This window comes from Lissotriton vulgaris, chromosome 9 (assembly GCF_964263255.1).
Source record: "Lissotriton vulgaris chromosome 9, aLisVul1.2, whole genome shotgun sequence".
Classification (NCBI taxonomy): Eukaryota; Metazoa; Chordata; class Amphibia; order Caudata; family Salamandridae; genus Lissotriton; species Lissotriton vulgaris.
This window is the reverse complement of record NC_141697.1, coordinates 195,938,320-195,958,294: the sequence shown is the minus strand read 5'-3', so window position 1 is coordinate 195,958,294 and position 19,975 is coordinate 195,938,320. Positions and strand designations below refer to the sequence as shown.

Below are 19,975 nucleotides of genomic sequence, written 5' to 3'. Positions count from 1 at the left end.
ATCACAGACCATTTGTGACTAATCAAACATTAATGCAGTATGATGATGTTCATGTAATAGTTAGGGATATATCACACCGCAACATGACTATGTCAGAACTGTGCAAATGATGCCACATGTGGTGTGTGTATTGCTGTAAGCTGTCTGGATGTGCAGACAACCTCCTACTGACATTCACATGCCATGTGTCACTGAGATGATACATTGTCATGATCAATAAGACCTTTCCATCAGATATTTTGCATGCATGTCATATCCATTCCACAGACCACAGGTCTTGTACTGTTCACGGAGGAGTGGCTGGGAGTTGGAACATGTTACAACAGTGTGTCTCCCACGCCACACTCACACTTGTCTAGATTTGTTGAAGCAGTGTTGCTTGTGCCATGTACATTGTTATTGTCTTAGTCAGACAGTTGAACACATTTCTTAATATTTGTGTATTGCAGGGCACCCCCTCTGGAACGGCCGTTACCTGACTTGGAAGCCATGAGGGAACGCAATTGCATCCGTCGTTATCGCTTCACCAGACAGATGATCAAGGACCTGACGGACAGACTGGAGGCTCACCTGCAACCACGACACAGGTATCCAACGGCGCTGACACCCAAGGTAAACGTGATGGCAGCCCTCCATTTCTTTGCCACAGGTACATTCCAATTGACCATAGCTGATGTGTGAGGGATGTCTCAGACCATGTTCAGCCGTGTATTGACAGATGTTTTGGCTGCGATGTTGCTCCACCTTGATGAATTCATCACATTCCCTACTCCAGAACAGTTAACAGATGTCAAGGGGGAATTCTATGCCCTGGGACGCATGCCACATGTTATTGGTGCAATTGATGGTACACATGTTAGTCTGGTGCCACCACAGGCTCAGGAGCAAACGTATCGCACAGGAAACACTACCACTCAATAAATGCCCTGGTGGTGTGTCTTGCTAACATGATTATCTCACATGTGTCTGCACGTTTTCCAGGATCGTGCCACGATGCTTTCATCATGAGGCGTAGCAGGGTGCCACAGATGATGCTGCAGCTGCACAACCACCGGGCATGTCTTGTTGGTGAGTATACTCAGTCAGCTATGTATGTCAGTATGTCACACCTTCTTCATCTGAATCATATTACACACTCATTTCCATGATGTGGATTTGCAGGAGACGCTGGATATCCAAACATGCCGTGGCTCATGACTCCACTACGCAACCCCAGGACAGCTGCAGACCAGCGGTACAACAATGCTCATGGGAAGACCAGGCGGGTGATTGAGCGGACATTTGGAGTCCTGAAGAGCCGGTTCAGGTGCCTGGACAGGACAGGCGGAGCCCTCCAATACAGCCCATGCAAGGTGTGTGACATCTTCACTGTGTGCTGCATGCTTCACAACATGGCAGTGGAGAAGGCCGTGCCGCACTACCTTGACCCTGATGAGCTGGAACATCCGCCCGTAGAGGATGAAGGCCTTGCCCAGGATACCAGTGATGAGGAAGTAGAAGATGATATCCGCAGTCACCTCATCCGCAACTTCTTCTCATAATGGTGAGTCATAGTTGGTTATATGTAATACATGTATTAGAGAGTTGCATGGGTAGCATGATGTGTATGCAGCAGACTGTATGCAATGTCACTTGGATGTCTGTAGTGCTGTGTCACACAGGTGCAGATGTAATGCAACACACATACGTGCTATGTGTGTACTTGGAATGTACAGGTGTACTACAACAACTGGATATTGTACAGGACATTGTCTGAATGACATTGTACAGAATTTGACCCCTTGTGTGCCACTCTCATCCACAGCTCACCCTGCCTGTTGTCCGTTTGGGTCATCGTGGTCACCCTGCTTTTGCTGAAGATGATTGCAATGTCAGCCTAATCAACGGAGCATGCATGGACATGTGGAGAAGTCATTTTGGGTAAGGACTCATACGAGGCTGTTTACCGTTGGTATGTGTTGAAACGTGTGGTACATGTTCATGTGCATGTAGTGCGACCATGAAAACATGCAACAACAATATGTTACTCATTACATGTATGCCCACTCCCATGACAGGATAGTCACCCCATCTGACAGTCATCTGTTGTAGTTGTATACTCTGGTGGATGCATCAATGTGTGTAGGCATTGCCACTGCGACATTGCATATACCATGGTTTGACATTGTGTCAGAGGTCTCAAACACGGACTCTGTGGGGGATTGCAGCATCACTGTGTGCATTTGAATGTGACTGGATCCTCGCCTCCACCTTGTGGGACAGTCCAGTTTGGTTGCCATTCCACCATGTCATGTAGGTGTTGCCCACTGTATGTTCCACATGTCCTGAGAAATGTCCAGTGAATCTGTGGACATGGATGCATTGCCCCTTGTTGCACTATTTCATGTCACTGTCATGTCGTTACCTCCGTGCAGGTTGAAAATACTGCTCCACCAGCCTTCACAGTGAGTAGCACTTCTGTTTTGAATCACATGATGCCATGTATGTTTTGCTTGAGACATGACAATGTTGGGATGATGCATATCTCAATTATTGTGTTGCACCAGTGGAGTGCGGTCATGCACATGATTCTCGAGTCCCGTGCAGCATTTATGTGCAATTGTAGGGTATCATATAGTGGTTTTGTTCAACTTCACTTCCAGTTGATATTTCTTCTAACAGCATCTCATGTTTAGCTTAGTAATGCTATGTTGATAGATCAAAAGACTGGCTACAGAGTGCCTTCATTGCATGTAGGTCATTAGCTTCCTCATCATATGTGATTCTTACAGCTGTTGTGGGTGAAGTAAATTTTGCCTACATGGCCCTTATGGGTACACATGATCAAAAACAGATATTACAGTCTGCGTAAGTAGCATTGCCAACTGTTTTCATTTGTTTGTGAGGTCCACCGCATCTGAGCCAGTAAATGTATTTTTACCAACATAGGTCACATTGCATGGTTGCTCACTTGTGAGCGTTTCACAATACTCTAATGGATCACAGACTGTCCTAGGTTTTATGTGTCCGTGTCATTGCATCGGATCTGATGTGATAGCATGATGACTAATGTAATGTTGTCTCCAGTCATTTTACTTCACAGGTGTGACTGGTACAGTGTATCACATGAGGTTTTTGCATTAGCAGTGACAATGGAATGTACTCCTAATGGTTATTTGCCTCTGTTTCAGGTCTCCCTCCCAGCAGTTCCCATCCTCTCCTTCCGTCGCCTGATCACCCTTTTGTGTCTGTCATTTGTACTCAGACCAAGGGGCTAATTGGAGGTGGAACCCTTTGAGCATCACACCACTCTGATGAAGAAAGGTACGGCCAGTCCTTGACAGGCTTCTACTCAATATTACTGCTGCATTACATGTGACATCATTATTAGTGTCATTTTGAGTCCTTGCCAATGCACATGTATGTTTGACAGTGCTCCATGGGCTCACAATGTAATTAACTCATGTTGTGCATGACGTGTGTTTATTTTTAAGATTCTGCCGCCTTCATGTCAACGGACATGTCCTTCTAATGTGCATGTTTAGTATTTGGCATGTAGTATGCTTATGCTTGTTGTGTTGACGTGTCCAGCGGGCACATGCATGGTGTATGGGAAGGCTGTAATACTATATTTTGTGTAAGGTTGATGGCTTTGTAGCAGCTGTTCAGCTTTCCACACCCTAGCTGTAGTCTACACCTGCTGACGCTGTGTGACCTGTGCCCCACTTGTCTGTAAGGGCCCTGATACAGTGACTGTGATCTTTGGTCATTACTGTGCCATTTAATTTGCATTGACCCCGAGTGAGTCAGACACTCCTGCCTTCACATTCACATGTAACTCTGTGGCTTGCAAATGCCCTTGCGGTATGTGCCCATTTGGCAAGTTGTCACAGCCCTCCTGCCGTCATGTCTTCACTCATTGCTGCTGCATGCACAGGCACGATGCAGCACACACGATCCAGGTACACAGACACCCACAGGATGACCCTCCTTCCATCATTTTGTAGAGCATGCTCCTGCCACCCTACACACAGACAACACCAGACAATCACCCTCCTGGTATCACAATGCTTCTGACTCAGCCACTGCAGCTTATGTGTCTGTGTGTGCAGCACATACTGGCACAACTATGCAGATTCACATGACATTGGGTCTACGTACCACCAGGTCATGTGCCGTGTACAGCACACACACACCTTCCATAGGCACAATATTGTACATTGTTACCTTGTCAACACCACAGCAGGAAAAATCATCTTGCTAACAGTCACGTGGCAGTACACAACCTGGTCACACCACTTCGACATAGCTGTCACAGTCAGTCAAGTTGCCACAGGGGACACACACCATGACCACGTCTCTTGGGTGTGGTGTGATTTACCCAGTCTGGTGTAGGTATGTGTCAGACGTGGGTAGTTGTTCTGTATGCGTTGCTCCCATAACAAGAGTCTAATACTTGTAGCTACATAGGGGTAGGTCACCTAGTCAGGTGTGCTTGTGTAGAGAGCAACAGCCCATTGCCCACAGTCTGTCCTGCCACCCTTGTCCTTTGCGCCATTCATGACATCCACAGTACTGCATCATGTTGATGATAGTTCACATAACCCTAGGACACAATTGTAGGTACTCCCTACGTGGACAACTAGTTTTGTCACAATGATCTGTACACCTCAATGTGACTCTCCTGGGCCTGGCTGTGATAGCAGTTTGGCATCCAAACCCCCCTCCAGCATTTACTATCCCACACAGTTGTGTCTTGCCATCCATGTATGTAGTTGTTAGTGATTTCTGACCGATGTGTGTCCTCACACGGAATCTGATACAAGTGTGTGGATTGCACTGTTTGTTGCATACCCCTGCATTGTATACATTTGCACACACATATCATTTTATGCTGTGGTTCAAAGATAAATCGACAAATGCGTATGTAGTTCAGTGTATTTATTTGGTGATCTTGTGCTGGAAACGTGAATAGGTGCTGTACATAAAGGGGTGGAATCCAAAGTTCAGTGGTGGAGATGAGATGCCTTACAGTTACTCTCAACAGAGTCCAGGCCACAGTGCTTGGCATCATCGGGTAGACTGTGACCAGCAAGTCCATGTGGGAGAGTCGCATAGGGGAAACTGTTGCACGCAGGGGCAATATGCCAGGTCCTGTGTCCTGGGAGTCGTGCATGGGCCACTAGTCCTCAACGTCTTAGCCGTGGATGACCCACCTTCTTCGGGGGGCCCTCAGGTGCAGGCCTGGACGATGCATGGGAAGCTACGTCAGAGAGTTCCTCCTCCTCCGCCTCCCCCCTCCCTGCGGCTGGTGTCACACTTTACCGTGATGTTTATGGCCTTGTGACACAGGGAGGGTGCTGCATGTTGGCAGCTATCTGACGTAGCGATTGGCTCATTTCCCGATGCACCGTCAAGAGCTGAGCCAGACTTTCCTCCACCCGTCCATAATGTTGTTGTTGCCTGGCTATTTGCTCTGCCTGCTGTTCTTTCACCTGGTCGAGGCCCTCCGCAAGTTGGCCTACCTCCCTGGTGTCCCGCCGGTATGCCTCCAGGATGTTAGTGAGTTCAGACATACCGGTCCCTGCAGCTGGCTGTCCAGATTCCCGCCTCCGCCTTGCACCTCTGCCACCACCCTGACCCACATGTGCACCGCCTGCACTTGTGGGCACATCCGGTCGACGGGCCCCCCGAGTGCAGGCAGAGTGGAGGTTGTCAGCCACCTCAGGGGCACCCGACAAAGGGTGTCCCTCATCTTCAGACAGGCCCTCTGATGGATCATGTGCAAGGCTCTGACCTGTCTGCTGTGATGTGGTGGGAATGGTTCCGGTGGTTGGCAGAGATGTAGCTGGTACAGTTGCTGCAGGTGTTTGGGATCCAGAGGTGCCAGGTTGGTTTGGGTCATCCACAGTGCGCTGAGTGGCATGGCTGTCGGTGGGGTCTGTGTCCGGCTGAGCCTGGGACTGGGATCCTTCTCCCCCCTGGGGGGGTTGGGCTCCACACGTTGCCCTGTGTGAGGGAGAGAGAGAGACACTGTTAAGGCACTATCAAGTGACATATTGTTTATTTATCCATTATCTGCATCACTGTTCCACATGCTTTACATTGTTGTCATTGTTCAGTTGTGCCTGTAGTGGTAGTAAATTGACATGTACTCAAGGGTATTTTCATTCTTCCATTCTCTTGACAATGACTGACACAGCCATTGCTGTGTCTTGTATTGCCAGCACAACACATGTTAAGCATTGCTCAGGTTGATGCAACATCCAGGATATGGTGAAAATCCTTATGCCTGCGTCAAGCATGCACAGAGTTTAGATGCAGCATGTGGATGTAAGAGACAGGGCATCATAAATTTGCATGACATCAACTACTTTGGATGTCTTTTGCTGTTCCGTGATGGCCACACAATGCCAACACCCCTGGACCTGTACACACACTTATCGATCATGGCTTTTGAACGTGTCACTTCTCTAAGACGCATCACCTTGTCAATACCCATGTCCATGTTGTTACTTACGTGCATCCACATCAGTCATGAGATGTGCATTGTTTGGAAGGCACAATGGACTGGAGCTTCTGCAATATGCATGTCTTACTTGTGTGCATATTCATATGAGTGAGTGTTTAGTTGTGATACATGACAATTGTGACATTGTTGCACTCCTATGCTTGTCCCCAGGGGATGAGTTTCTGTAAGGGGTGTGTATGACAGGCCATGTCAGTAGTTTGCGTGTGATTAGCAAGCCTCCATCGTTAATAATTTGGCTGCCCCCTGATGTGGCATGCTGGCATATTTGTGATTTTGGGTTCATGCACAGGATGTGTGACCTTGTCCTGGTGTTTGTGTTTGCAGTGATCACATGAGAGACTTGTGGTGCCTACACCTGTGCCCATTGTGTACTACAGACCATTCCCAAATGTGTGTCCTGACACAGTACATTGTCCACTGCAAATGGTGGGTGTGTTGCAGGCAATTAGTAGATGACTGCTGTCCCTGGACATTCATCTCTATGGTGTTTTGAAGGCCTGTGCAGTGCTTGGGTGCAACTGTCTGCGTGCTCAGGGGGCTGAGGTAAGGTGACTGAGGCAGGTAGACAGAGGGATGGAGGGAGACAGAGGGAGGGAGGGAGTGCAACAGGGGGAGGGGGCGACAGGGGGAGTGGGCGACAGAGGGAGAGGGCAAAAGAGAGAGTGGGCGACAGTGGGAGTGGGAGAGAGAGGGAGACGGGGATGGAGCCAGGTTGTTCGTGCGTGCTTGCTCGCTACACTGCCTTACTGTGCCACAAAATGTTGCTTCTCTGGAATGCCGGGCCCCGGGGGAAGCAGAGTCGCAGACTAGTCTTCCCCCGGGGTCTTTTGCGCAGGGGATAGGCCAGGTAGGGGAAGGGGAGGAGTCAGGGGGTGGGTATTTAGGCGCGGGGGAGGAAGGGAACTTTCTCTTTCTGCACCTGGCACCATCGGGAGGCAGGTCAAAAGGAGGTTAGTTTAGGGCTAGTTATTCTTGGAGTTACCGTAGTGTCAGGTTTGGGTAGGAGTTTGTCCGGAGCTGTTTCACGGCAGCTGGGTTTTTTTTGTACAAGCCTGTAGCATGGTTTTTGGCGAGATGTCGGGGGTATCCGCGGTACAGGTCCGGGAGGCCTTGCTGTTGCTCGCGAGGGCCGGTCGGGAAGACCTTATCCAGCCGGGGATTTTGGTCCAGGCCTGGGTGGGGGCCACCATGGGCACGCGCGCTGCCTCGGCCGGGGTTAAAGCCGCGGTGGTGGCCTGCCAGGATGATGAGCAGGACGCTGCGGGCCCGGATTGACGAACGGAGGGGGGGCGGAGTGCCCAAGGACCCGGGGCAAGGCGGGAAACGCAGGAGCCTGCCCCCGCGGGCCTTCCCTCTGCTCAAGTTTTTGCCTGGGGCCTCGGGGGTGGCCGCGAGGGCCGCGCCCCCCGCGCTTCCGCCCCAAGGGCCTCTGCTGGTGCCGGCCGGCGCTACGCAGGGTGAGGGGCAGGCGGACAGCCTTTCTGGGCCTGCCCTGGAGCAGGTGGGAACACCGGGTGGGGGGGGGGGGGCTGGGTTTTCCAGGCGGCTGGCTCTCAATGATCCTGGAGAGGATGTGCTTGGGGACCCCTTGCGAGAGTCAGAAGGGCTGGAAGAGGTGGCCCACATTGACCTGTCCACCGGCTCTAGGGCTGGCACGCCGGCCATGGCGAGGCAGGTGGCGGTGGGGGACCTGGTGGGCCGGAGTGGGACCCCCACTCTGGTTCCCATTGGCGGTCCTGGTTGGGTTCCTGGTTTTCCGCAGGTGGGTTTCTTCCCCCAGGGGGCTGAATTTTTTGGCTACTGCCCGCACCCTCCCCCTCAGATCTGGGGTGCCGCTTCCTGGGAGGACAGGGCCCGGGGAGAGAGGATCTTGGAGCAGATTCAGGAGGTCAGGTGGGCCGAGGAGACACGGGCCAGAGTGGGGGCCGTGTGGGGCCATGAGGTTGAGGGCCCTCCCACCCCGACCTCTGAGGAGGAAAGGGAAGCGGAGAGGGAGGAGGAGTCTAGGAGGGTCAGGGCCAGGAAGGCAGTGCAGGTCCACCCCCCCAGGGGGGGTATGGCAGGTGTAGGAACGGCCAGGACGGCTTTGAGGCCCGATGGTGCTGGGGCCTGCTCAGGTTTGAGCGACCTGAGGGGTCGGCGGGGATCCAAGCCGGCGGCTGTCGGCAGAGCCCGGGGGTGCCTGGCGGGGCGCAAGACGGCTCCAAGACGCAGGACGAAAGCAGTAGGGCAGTCCGCGGCGGCTGTCCCTCCACCGAGGGCTCGGGCACCTGCAACGCGTGGCGGATCTGGAGTGTGTGGGCGGGGAGGTGTGCAGAAAGGTGTGAAACGTGCGGTGAAGGAGGTGGACAATGTGGGTGTGGATCTGGAAGCGGTGCTTGAGTGTGATTATGGTGCCAAGAGTGATGAGCTGGAAGACGGGGCGGTGCGGGATGACTTGGAAGGCGTAGGCGGCGCAGCGGACAACGGCGACCTTGGTGTGTTACAGGTCAAAACGGCGACGAAGACAAAGGCCGGATCGGCGGCAGTCCAGGTGACGGAGTCCAGAGGACGGCCCCGGGAGTGGACCTCAGCACTCACAGGTGAGGGTGCCTGGTGGGCAGCTTGGGAGGACGCCCCGCGGGGGGGGCGATGGTCGGAAGAGGACTTGCAGGTCGGTGGGTGTGGGGGACGGTTCAGTGCGGGAGGCGGTGAGGCCATCGGGCGATCCACCCGGGGATGGTAAGGAGGTGGATGGTAAGTCGGTGACTTTGGGGGTGCAGACGGACAAAGGGGATGGTAAGGATGAGAAGGGAGTGAAGGTGCCTGAGAAGCTCCCATATATGGGGCTGGCGATGCCTCTGGGGTCGCATCTCTCGGAGAAACTCAAGGAGCGGATCTGGAACCATGAGTTTGTCGATGTCTTTAAGTTGCTCCATAGGGAGGTACAGGCTATGGAGGGGTCTAAAGAGGAGGAGTGGGAGCTGACGAGGTGCACTAGGGTGCCGGTGACGATGGAGAATTGGACGTCAGCTTTCTTGATCTATGCCAGCGTTTATTGCCAGAGGTATTTGGACAGGGCGATTGCACTTTTTGAGTACATGGATATCATTCGCAAGGTACAGATGCAGTTTGGAGGATTTTCTTGGTTAAGCTATGATGAGGAGTTTCGAGCAAGGGTTAGGGCGAATGCCGAGATGTGTTGGGGGGAGGTGGATCAGGAGCTTTGGATGCAGTGGATGGCGTTGTCGCACTCCACGGCGTCCACTCACACGGCCAGCGGCCTACCGGTGGTGTGTTGGTCTTTTCCACAGCGTCCTGCCCAAGGCAGGGCGAGGGGTGGAACAGTGGCCAGCACCATTGTCTCGGGCAGCAGTCCAAGCAGGGGGGTTATTCCACGGGGGCCTGTTGGAGTTACAATAGGGGGTATTGTTCCAGGTATCCCTGTACATTCAAGCACGAGTGCTAAAAGTGCGGCGGGAAGCATGCCCTTACGCAGTGCCTCACGCTCGCCACCCCCTCGGAGCAATGGCAGAACGCCAGGGGGCGGGGCCAACCTGGACCGAAGGGCGCCTACACCGGTTAGGGTGGAGGCGATGGCCCCGTGGCTCTCGTGCTACCCGGATCAGGAGGCTGCGGCGCGGCTCTTCTGGGGTTTCACTGAGGGCTTTAGGGTGGCCTACCAGGGTCCAAGGGAGCGCCGTTGGGCCGAGATTTTGAGATCTGCCAATGAATTGCCGGGGGTAGTGTCTGCTAAGTTGAGGAAGGAGGTTGAGGAAGGAAGGGTGGCTGGGCCGTTTACTGACTGGCCGTTGCGGGACCTGATCATTTCCCCATTGGGGGTGGTGCCGAAGAAGGAGGAAGGGGAGTTCAGGATGATTCACCATCTGTCATGGCCGGATGGCCATTCGGTGAACGACTTTATTGCAGTGGAAGATTCGAGAGTGCTCTACGTGTCTGTGGACGATGCGATCCGCCTGGTGAGGGTGTGTGGGACGGGAGCGGAATTGGCGAAGTGTGACATCAAGTCTCTGTTCCGTTTACTGCCTATTCACCTGGCGGATTTTTTGCTCTTGGGCATGCAGTTTGGGGGGGCCATCTACGTGGACTAGGTTTGGCCCATGGGGTGCGCCATCTCCTGCGCTCTGTTTGAGCTCTTCAGCTATGTTCTGCAGTGGGTCTTGGTGCGGGTCAGTGGGTGTTGTGAAGTCACTCACTACTTGGATGATTGCCTCTTCCTGGGACGGGCGGAGACCGGGGATTGTGGCAGGGCCCTGTCGTGGTTCCAGGAGATGTCCTTGCATTTTGGGGTGCCTCTGGCGCCCGAGAAGACGGCTGGTCCCAGCTGTTGCCTCACCTTCCTGGGTATAGAACTGGATTCAGTGCGTTGTTTGGCGGCCAAAGTGAGGGAGATTCTGGCATGTTTGGAGTGGGCTGTGGGGAAACGGCGGATTCCTTTGAGGGCAGTGCAGAAGCTTCTGGGTTTCCTGAACTTTGCGTGTAGGGTGGTGCGGGCAGGGCGGACGTTCTGCAGGCGGCTCTGCATGGCCATGTCGGGGGCGGTGCTTCCACATCACAGGGTCAGGATCTCCATGGGTGTGAGGACGGACTTGAGGACATGGGTTACCTTCTTGCAGGACTTCAACGGTGTGTCTTAGGACTTTGACGAGGAAAGGGCGGTCTGGCAATGCCAAATTTACTCTGATGCGGCTGGGTCAGCGGGGTTTGGTGTCTTGTGGGATGGCAGGTGGTGTGCGGAGAGCTGGCCGGCCTCCTGGATCAAACAGGGCAGGAGCATTGCCTTCTTGGAATTCTTCCCTTTGCTGGGGGCACTGGTGGTGTGGGGGGAGGAATTTCGAAATAGGTCAGTGCTCTTCCACGCCGACAATATGACGGTGGTGGAGCTGGTGAATCATCAGAGGGCAAGGGACCTGAGGGTGCTGCGGCTGTTGTGGTGGTTCATGTTGGCGTGTCTGCAGTTGAATGTGGTGTTTCGGGCTAAGCATGTCCCTGGGGCGAATAATGACATTGCGGATGCTTTGGCTTGTTCGCAGTGGCAGCGGTATCGACACCTGGCACTGGGAGCAGATACGTGCAAGACCGAGCTGCCGGCCGGCATCTGGGCCTTGGGGGAGTGAGGATGATTGGGCTGGTGGAAGGATCACTGGCTGCGACCACAAGGAGGACTTATCGTTTAGCATGGTCTGAATTTAGCGCTTTCATGGGCTGGACGGTGAATGGGGTAGTGAGTGGGGAGTCAACTGTGGTACAGGGGCTGAGGAGTTACGTGTTGGCTTGCATGGATCGGGGTTTGACTGCGGCTACGATATCTGGAAAGTTGGCAGGGATATCGTTCTACTGTGTTTTGTTCCTGGGCTTTGACCCCACTAAGGACGTGATTCTGGTCAGAATGTTGCGGGGTTGAGGCAGGGAACGTGGGGTGGGTGGGGGTAGGCTGAGAGAGGAGGTGACGTTTGAGTTGTTGGTCAGGCTGGTGGGGATGTTGCCAGATTGCTGTTATGACCTGGGTGAGGTGGGTCTTTTCCGCTTGTGCATGGTGTGGATATTTTTCGGGCCGTTCCGGGTGTCTGAGCTTTTGGGTATGAGAAGTGGGGCTGGGAGGTTGTTTGAGGAGGTTCGTGTGGATGAGGGGCGCTTGGGTATTTGGCTGCGATGCTCCAAGACGGATGAATTGGGCAGAGGCAAGTGGGTGTGGTTGAACGAGTCTGGCGTGGCGGTTTGCCCAGTGTTGAAATGGCGAACTTTCCTGGAGACAGGGGGGTGCATTGTGGGGAGATTTTTTGTCACGCATCTGGCGCGAGAGTGACGGCGGGCCAGTTGTTGGCCGTGTTGCGTAAGGCCTTGAGGCGTTTGGGCAGGGATGAGGCTGGTTTTGGGACCCACTCTTTCCGGATTGGGGCTGCGACTGCGGTGGCAAGGTTGGGTTGGTCCTGGGATAGGATTAGGAGGATTGGGCGATGGAAGTTGCGCTGTTGTGAGAGGTATGTGAGGAAGTAGGATGGTCCCAGGCAGGATGTTGGTTGTTTTGGACTGTTTTTCTTGTTCTAACATCTTTTTCTTCGTAGGTTGCGTGGGTGGACCGGGCGGTAGGACAGTGACTTGGATTGTTGGGCACTCCTTCGTGCATTGGGCATCCAAATATGCGGAGCAGCAGGTTTACGGCCGTAACCTGGGACTGAAAGGACACTTGCACGAGGTACAATGGTGGGGCAGAAGTGGAATGCGATGGGGGGCACTACTGCCCTGGCTTGCAAAAAGTGGTCCAACAGAGGGGATGGCCGGATTTGTTGATCATTCTTTTGGAGGAGAACCACCTGGTGCAACTGTCTGCATTGGCATTGTTACAACTCATGCAGCGGGACCTGGAGGTTTTGAAATAGAGGCTTGCGGGGACCTGCATTGCCTGGACGGAGTTGGTCCCCAGAAAAGTGTGGAGAGGGGCTGTGAAGCATGGAGCCAGAGAGAAGGCTTGGAGGAAGCTCAATAGGGCTATGAGACACTACTGTGCGGATAAGGACATTAAGGTTATTGCACATGGCGGGATACGACTGGAGGAGTCGTTAGTTTTCAGGGATGACGGGGTGCACTTGTCCCAGCTGGGCAATGCGTACTACATGATGGAGATGAGAGATGTGGTGAGCAAGTTGTGGAATGAGGCTATCTGGTGTCGCAGGGAGTGAATGGTGTGTGTGTGGTGGATGGGCAGCCCTGAGGGGTGGGGGGCAGTGAACCACCCTACAGGGGGTTCACTGGTTGGCAGGATTTTAAGGGACAAGGGGGTCAAGAGCGGGCACACCCATCCCTTTTGGGGGGAGTTTGTAGGGCGGATAGAAGCATGAATGGCATGACGCAAGGAGTGGGGCTGGATGACGAGTGATTGAGGGGCAAGAATAAAGCGTGGTTGGAGCCTCTAGGGCTTGGTGATGAAGCGCGACGAGTGAAACGAATGAGGGGGCAGTGTGATTGGGGGTTTGTTGTTATTATTATGTTGATGTTACTGTTATGTTCAGATTCGCAGTTCTGGTCTAATGAAATGGCCTTTTACGCTGACACTGCGTGGTCTGTTTATTGCGCGAGGTGTGCCCACCACATGAAATAGTTTGGCAACTGTAGTATACTATCTTGAATGATATTTCCCTATCCCTGTGCATTGGGCATGGTGCTTGGGTGTGTCCCTGGGACATATGGGATGGGAGTAGCCTCCTACCCTCCACCTTCCACCCTTTGTGCCTCCCCCTTGCATCAATCCCCATGTTGTTTAGTCATGCTGGGACTCATGGCCACCCACCCCATGCTGCTGGGCACTGTTGTAAGTCCACCCCTGTCACATGTTTTTCTTGTACACTCACCAGGCTCAACGGCTCCTGCTATTCCGTGTACGGTGCCAGCAGCTCCATGACTTTTTGCTCCCAGGGATGGTATACAGGAGGTCTGCGGGGACCACCACCTCCAGTGTGGTGTGCAGCGGCGTACTCCTGGTCCATCTTCCTCCTGACCATCCTCCGCAGATCGTACCACCTGTTCTGGCAATCCGCCCTGGTGCGCCTGATGGGTGCAACAGCATTTACCCGGTCTATGATCCTCTCCCACAGGCGAGTTTTTTCTGCCATGCTGGTCTGTCTGACCAATGTGCCAAACAGCTGTGGCTCGACTCTGATGATTTCATCGGTAAGGATCTCTATCTCCGGGTTGGTGAACTTTGGATTCTTGGGTGTGCCCATGGTGTGGTGTGTATGTGATTGAGGTGGTGATGGTGTGTATGGATGAGGGTGTGTGGTTGTGATTGTGAAGGGGGTGGTGTGGGTGTAGATGTGATAGGATATATGTGTGAAAGTATGTGGCTGCAATTGTTGGTGTGCTCTCAGTTTCTTTGCTATAATGGGTATGTTGCAAAGAATGATGGGTTGTATGTGTGGAGCCTTTTATAGGTGAAGATGTGGATGTGGCTTATTTTGAATTGGTTGGGGGTGTCATATATGGGGTGGGTGTCAGTGTTGAACTCTGTTTAGCTGTGACCAGTTCATTCTTACTCAATGGTGTGTACACAGGAGACATGTTTGGTGTTGTTGTGGTGTTTTGGGTTTTGGCGTTGTGTGCGTGCGGTACTTGGGCGTGTGATCGAGTTGTACGGGCCGTTGGCGGGTGGGGTGCTTGGGTACGCTTGTTGGGGGGGGTGCATGCAGTACTTGGCCGTGGGATCGAGTTGTACGGGCCGTTGGCGGGTCGGGGGCTCGGGTACGCTTGTTGTGGGGGATGTGCGTGCGGTACTTGGCCGTGCGATCGAGTTGTATGGGCCGTTGGCGGGTCGGGGGCTCAGGTACACTTGTTGGGGGGGTGTGCATGCGGTACTTGGCCGTGCGATCGAGTTGTACGGGCCGTTGGCGGGACGGAGGCTCGGGTACGCTTGTTGGGGGGGTGAGCGTGCGGTACTTGGCTGTGCGATCGAGTTGAGTTGTACTGGCCGTTGGCGGGTCGGGGGCTCGGGTACGCTTGTTGGGGGGGTGTGCGTGCGGTACTTGTGCGTGCGCTCGAGTTGTACTGGCCGTTGGCGGGTCGGGGGCTCGGGTACGCTTGTTGGGGGGATGTGCGTGCGGTACTTGGCCGTGCGATCGAGTTGTACGGGCCGTTGGCGGGGTCGGGGGCTTGGGTACGCTTGTTGTGGGGGGTGTGCGTGCGGTACTTGGCCGTGCGATCAAGTTGTACGGGCCGTTGGTGGGTCGGGGGCTCGGGTACGCTTGTTGGGGGGATGTGCGTGCGGTACTTGGCCGTGCGATCGAGTTGTACGGGCCGTTGGCGGGTCGGGGGCTCGGGCACGCTTGTTGGGGGGGTGTGCGTGCGGTACTTGGCCGTGTGATCGAGTTGAGTTGTACGGGCCATTGGCGGGTCGGGGGCTCGGGTACGCTTGTTGGGGGGCTGTGCGTGCGGTACTTGGCCGTGCGATCGAGTTGAGTTGTACGGGCCGTTGGCGGCTCGGGGGCTCGGGTACGCTTGTTGGGGGGGTGTGCGTGCGGTATTTGGCCGTGCAATCGAGTTGTACGGGCCGTTGGCGGCTCGGGGGCTCGGGTACGCTTGTTGGGGGGGTGTGCGTGCGGTACTTGGCCGTGCGATCGAGTTGTACGGGCCGTTGGCGGGTCGGGGGGCTCGCGTACGCTTGTTGGAGGGGTGTGCGTGCGGTACTTGGACGTGCGATCAAGTTGTGCGGGCCGTTGGCGGGTGGGGGGCTCGCATACGCTTGTTGGGGGGTGTGCGTGCGGTACTTGGCCGTGCAATCGAGTTGTACAGGCCGTTGGCGGGTCGGGGGGCTCACGTACGCTTGTTGGGGGGGTGTGCATGCGGTACTTGTGCGTGCGCTCGAGTTGTACGGGCCGTTGGCGGGTCGAGGGGGCTCGCGTACGCTTGTTGGAGGGGTGTGCGTGCGGTACTTGGCCGTGCGATCAAGTTGTGCGGGCCGTTGGTGGGTGGGGGGCTCGCGTACGCTTGTTGGGGGGTGTGCGTGCGGTACTTGGCCGTGCGATCGAGTTGTACGGGCCGTTGGCGGGTCGGGGGGGCTCGCGTACGCTTGTTGGGGGGGGTGCGTGCGGTACTTGTGCGTGCGCTCGAGTTGTACGGGCCGTTGGGGGGGGGTCGCGGTCGCGTAGGATTGCGCGAGGTGTACACGTGTGGTATGTATTGATTGCGCTTGCTGTGAGGCATGGGATCCCGTACGAATCCATCTTCATGCACGACTAATTTGGCCCGTACGAATCGCGTACAGGGTTCCCCAACCGGATCGCACTTGTGTGGTTGTACGGCAGGTTTACAAATCGTACGGTTTGATTTCCAACGCAGAGTCGTACGGGGGCTTCGACTGTTGTTCGTATGGATGGCTGATATTCGTACGGGAATAGGCGCAAAAGGATCGTACTACGCAGGTCGGATGGTTTTTTACAATTCGTACGGATTCGGCTACAAATACGATACGTACGTGGGATTTTTTTTACCTGATCGGAATCGACGCCTTAGTGTGATAATCAAAAGCAGCAGTATTAGACCATAAAGATTCAACAAAAATATATGTATGAAGATTTTGATTGTGGATATTAGGAATTCAAATGCCAGCTGGCATGGGGTTCAAAAAAGGATGGCCATTGCAATGGCACTGCTTGAAATGTGCGACCGAAATGCTGCAAGAAGTTCTGTGAATCTCAGGAAAGGGCCCATGATGGCGTCCCACAAAGCCAAAGAAATGGAGAACAGATTTAGAGTTCTGATCAGGCACATATTGACAAGGTTGTTTATAAAATATGCAACAAGGCTCATAATGATGGTGCACATATCTCACGTCTGCCTGAGGACAGATTGTCCAGATAGAGGAGATTCATGACGCCCTTGTGCACAATTTCTTTACTTTGGAGGTCAAGGTGAGAGGAAAGATGCCCAACCACGTTGAGACTTTCTAAACTGGCGACAAAGCTCCGAACCATGGGGCATATCAGCAAGACAATTATGGCCGCTGTAGCGGCCGCCTTCGGCCAGAAAGCGGCGATAATTGTATCGCCCTATTTGCAAGGTCACACTATCGCGTGAATCCTTGCTTCAGCGCCCTTTCCCTTAATGCCCAACTTTGCATCTCCAATGAGATGCAAAGTGGGCGTTCCTCCTCAGAATACATTTCTCCTATTATCAAGCGTCACACTAACCTGCAAAGCAATAAGTAAAGTAGCGCTAACCTAGGTTAGCGCTACTTTCCTTATGCCTGCTTTGCATCTGACTTAACCATGATATTCAATGGAAGGTGGATATCATGGTGAAGTCTGCCCTGTCCTATCTCCAATGTAGCGATATCTCCGCGATAACAACAAGCGATAGCTGGCAATAAATATCCTAGCGCTAAGTGATTTAGTGATAATTATCACCAGTTGTTGGTGATATGCCCCCATGTTAGCCACAATATGAATAGAACTGACAATGGAGCAGCAGAACATCTCCGTCACATTTAAAGCATAGCATGTGTCAGTATTCCAGCACTGCAACAAGCCAGTAACCAAAGCATTGGGTACGTTCAATAGAAACAAGATAGACCAAAAGAGGACTCTAAGTAAGGTGAAAAGTTCACGCCCACACAAAGGTCATAATGTCTACAGCCAGCACTATGCCCTGAATGAGCATGAACAACAACTCCATGTCTGGTTCCTACAATGCTCCTCTGCACACGAGGGCTTCATCTCTCAGAACGGAACGGATCACATCACTCAGTCTTCTCTTTTTCAAATTTGATAATCAAAGAGTGCACACCACGGGTAAGAGACAACATGAAGCTGCCTACAGGGGTCAGAGTTGTGAGCAAAATGGAAATCTTCAGCCTCTACTAGGAAATGACAAATACAGAAACTCTAAAAAAAACACATAATACACTTCCTCGAGGGGAAACCATTGATTCTGCATTTTTTAAGTTCAGAGTTTTAAAATTCTGGGATTCCATATTAACCAGTCAGGCTTCTTCATCATAGCAGTCTAAGTCATGATTCTAGCTCTATAAATCAAAGTATTTATTATGGGGAGGTACAACTTTGCCCTTCTCTTAAGGGTGGCGGAGTGAGCTAAAGAATGGTTGGTCCGGGTCACCTCTTCTACCTTCGGACTTAGAAACTTTTACGGAGCTTTTTCTCACAGGCTCCCTCGATGCTTCACCATGCCAGATTCAGTGAGGGTTTACCAGCTTGGGTTTCAACCAGCTCCTGGTCAAACTCTGGAAGTCAGGCCTCCGGATATTTTCATCAGGACAAACTTGGAGGGCAGGACAGCTTGCCATTGAGGGTCACCGGCTTGGCTGGCCAGGTCAAGTCAGTCTATGTATTGAGGTTTTTTCTAGAGTTGCTCCAAACGTCCTTAAACTTCAGGAACATCTTCCTGAAGTTCCTTCGAGGGTCCCAAAGTGTCCTGAACTAATTCCAAGGGTCTTACAGCTCCAAGATGGTCCTTGAAAGTTTGGGACTTTTTTTCCCACCATCCACTTCTACAAAATCTTTGTAAATTCACTAGAGTCACTGCAGGCTGGGAATTCTTGGTAGTGATGGTCCAGGTGAGCTCCGTGAACCTGTAGCTTGCAGGGAGTCCACTGTTTAGTACTTTTGAAGCAAGTTAGTCCACAGGGCTGCAGTTCAGGATTGTGCAGCAGGCACAGTCAGTCAGAGTGCAAATCAAACTTCTCAGCATGGACCATTCTTCTTCCTTTTGTTTCAAACAGCAGAACTAAGAGGCTCTGTTCCTCTTAGATACTTATTCAGTGTTCTTTGGGTCAAGCAGGAGGGCACACCTGTCCAATAAGGTCCAGAGCATGACCATTTCTTTTAGAGTGTGTCACTATGGTCTCCCAGAAAAACTCTTCTTCCAAAGTGCAATATGGCTGAAGTCTCAGCAGAGATGCAAGAGCTGGCTAAACCAACCTCCAGGAAGGCTCATCTCCATAGACATCCTCCCCCTAGCATCTGCACATTCCTTCTTTAAACCTGCCATCTGGCTGGGTTCAGAGGGGGTGGTCATAGACTGACCTGGCTTTCTCTGCCTGTCCCCCTGGGCCTATGAAGCTCATGGTTTACTACCCTCTCATTCCTATGCAGAAGACTCTCTCCTCCCAAAATGGCTCTTCACCTCAGGTGCCACTTATCACCTCATCAAAGCAGTCTGGCTGGACAATAAGAGCAGACCAATAAAAGGCTGAATTTTGGCTTACAATCAAGAAAGACTTCTAATTTATTTTCTGTACATTTTAGATTAGATTCACCCAGTCCTGGCGGGGGAGAAAACTCCAACCCTACTTTTTGCAGATGTCACCCTCCTCCTGTCCAAATCCCCCTCGGGATTGGAGAAGCTGCTGGATAGATTTACCCTGTTTTGCAACGAGAGGGGGCTCACTGTCAACACATCTAAAACAAAATTGATGGTGTTGTCAGCTCAAAAGAAGGCAAGGAAAGTGCACATAACACTAAATGGGTACCCACTTGAGGTGGTAGAGGAGTTTGACTACTTGGGCGTTAGGATCAACAACCAAATGAGATGGGACGCCCATGTGGCCAAGATGCTCCTAAACCTCAGAAGAGCCTCAGGAGCGATCCTAAGAAACCAGGGCCTATCCACTAGCAGACCTGTATCCCCAGCTCTGGTAGCATATGAGGGCAAGGCTGTTGACCTGGTAAGGGCAGTGAACAAGTTTGTGAGGGACCTGGTTGCTCTCCCCCTCTCCACACCTCTAAAACCTCTCTATTTAGATATGGGAAAACATTCCATTGCTGATGTGCTGCGCCTTCGCCCTTTGCTGTTCTGGGTGCGCCTGCGAAGGACGCCAGAATTGGCAAATTATGCGTTGGTCTTGGATTAGCTGATCACACTGAACAGTGCGAACAACATACCGTGGTTGACCAAACTTAAGCAGCTGGTTTTGAAGCTAGGTTTGGGAGAATTGTGGACCACCCAGTCCCCTTCCCA

The 19,975-nt window shown here is 52.9% G+C and overlaps 1 pseudogene; it reads right to left on the bottom strand.

Annotated features, from left to right (window-relative positions):
* Nucleotides 1–17,674, bottom strand: part of LOC147689838 (E3 ubiquitin-protein ligase RNF26-like) — a 29,198-nt pseudogene extending 11,524 nt beyond the window's left edge.
* Between the last annotated feature and the right edge of the window lie 2,301 nt (nucleotides 17,675–19,975).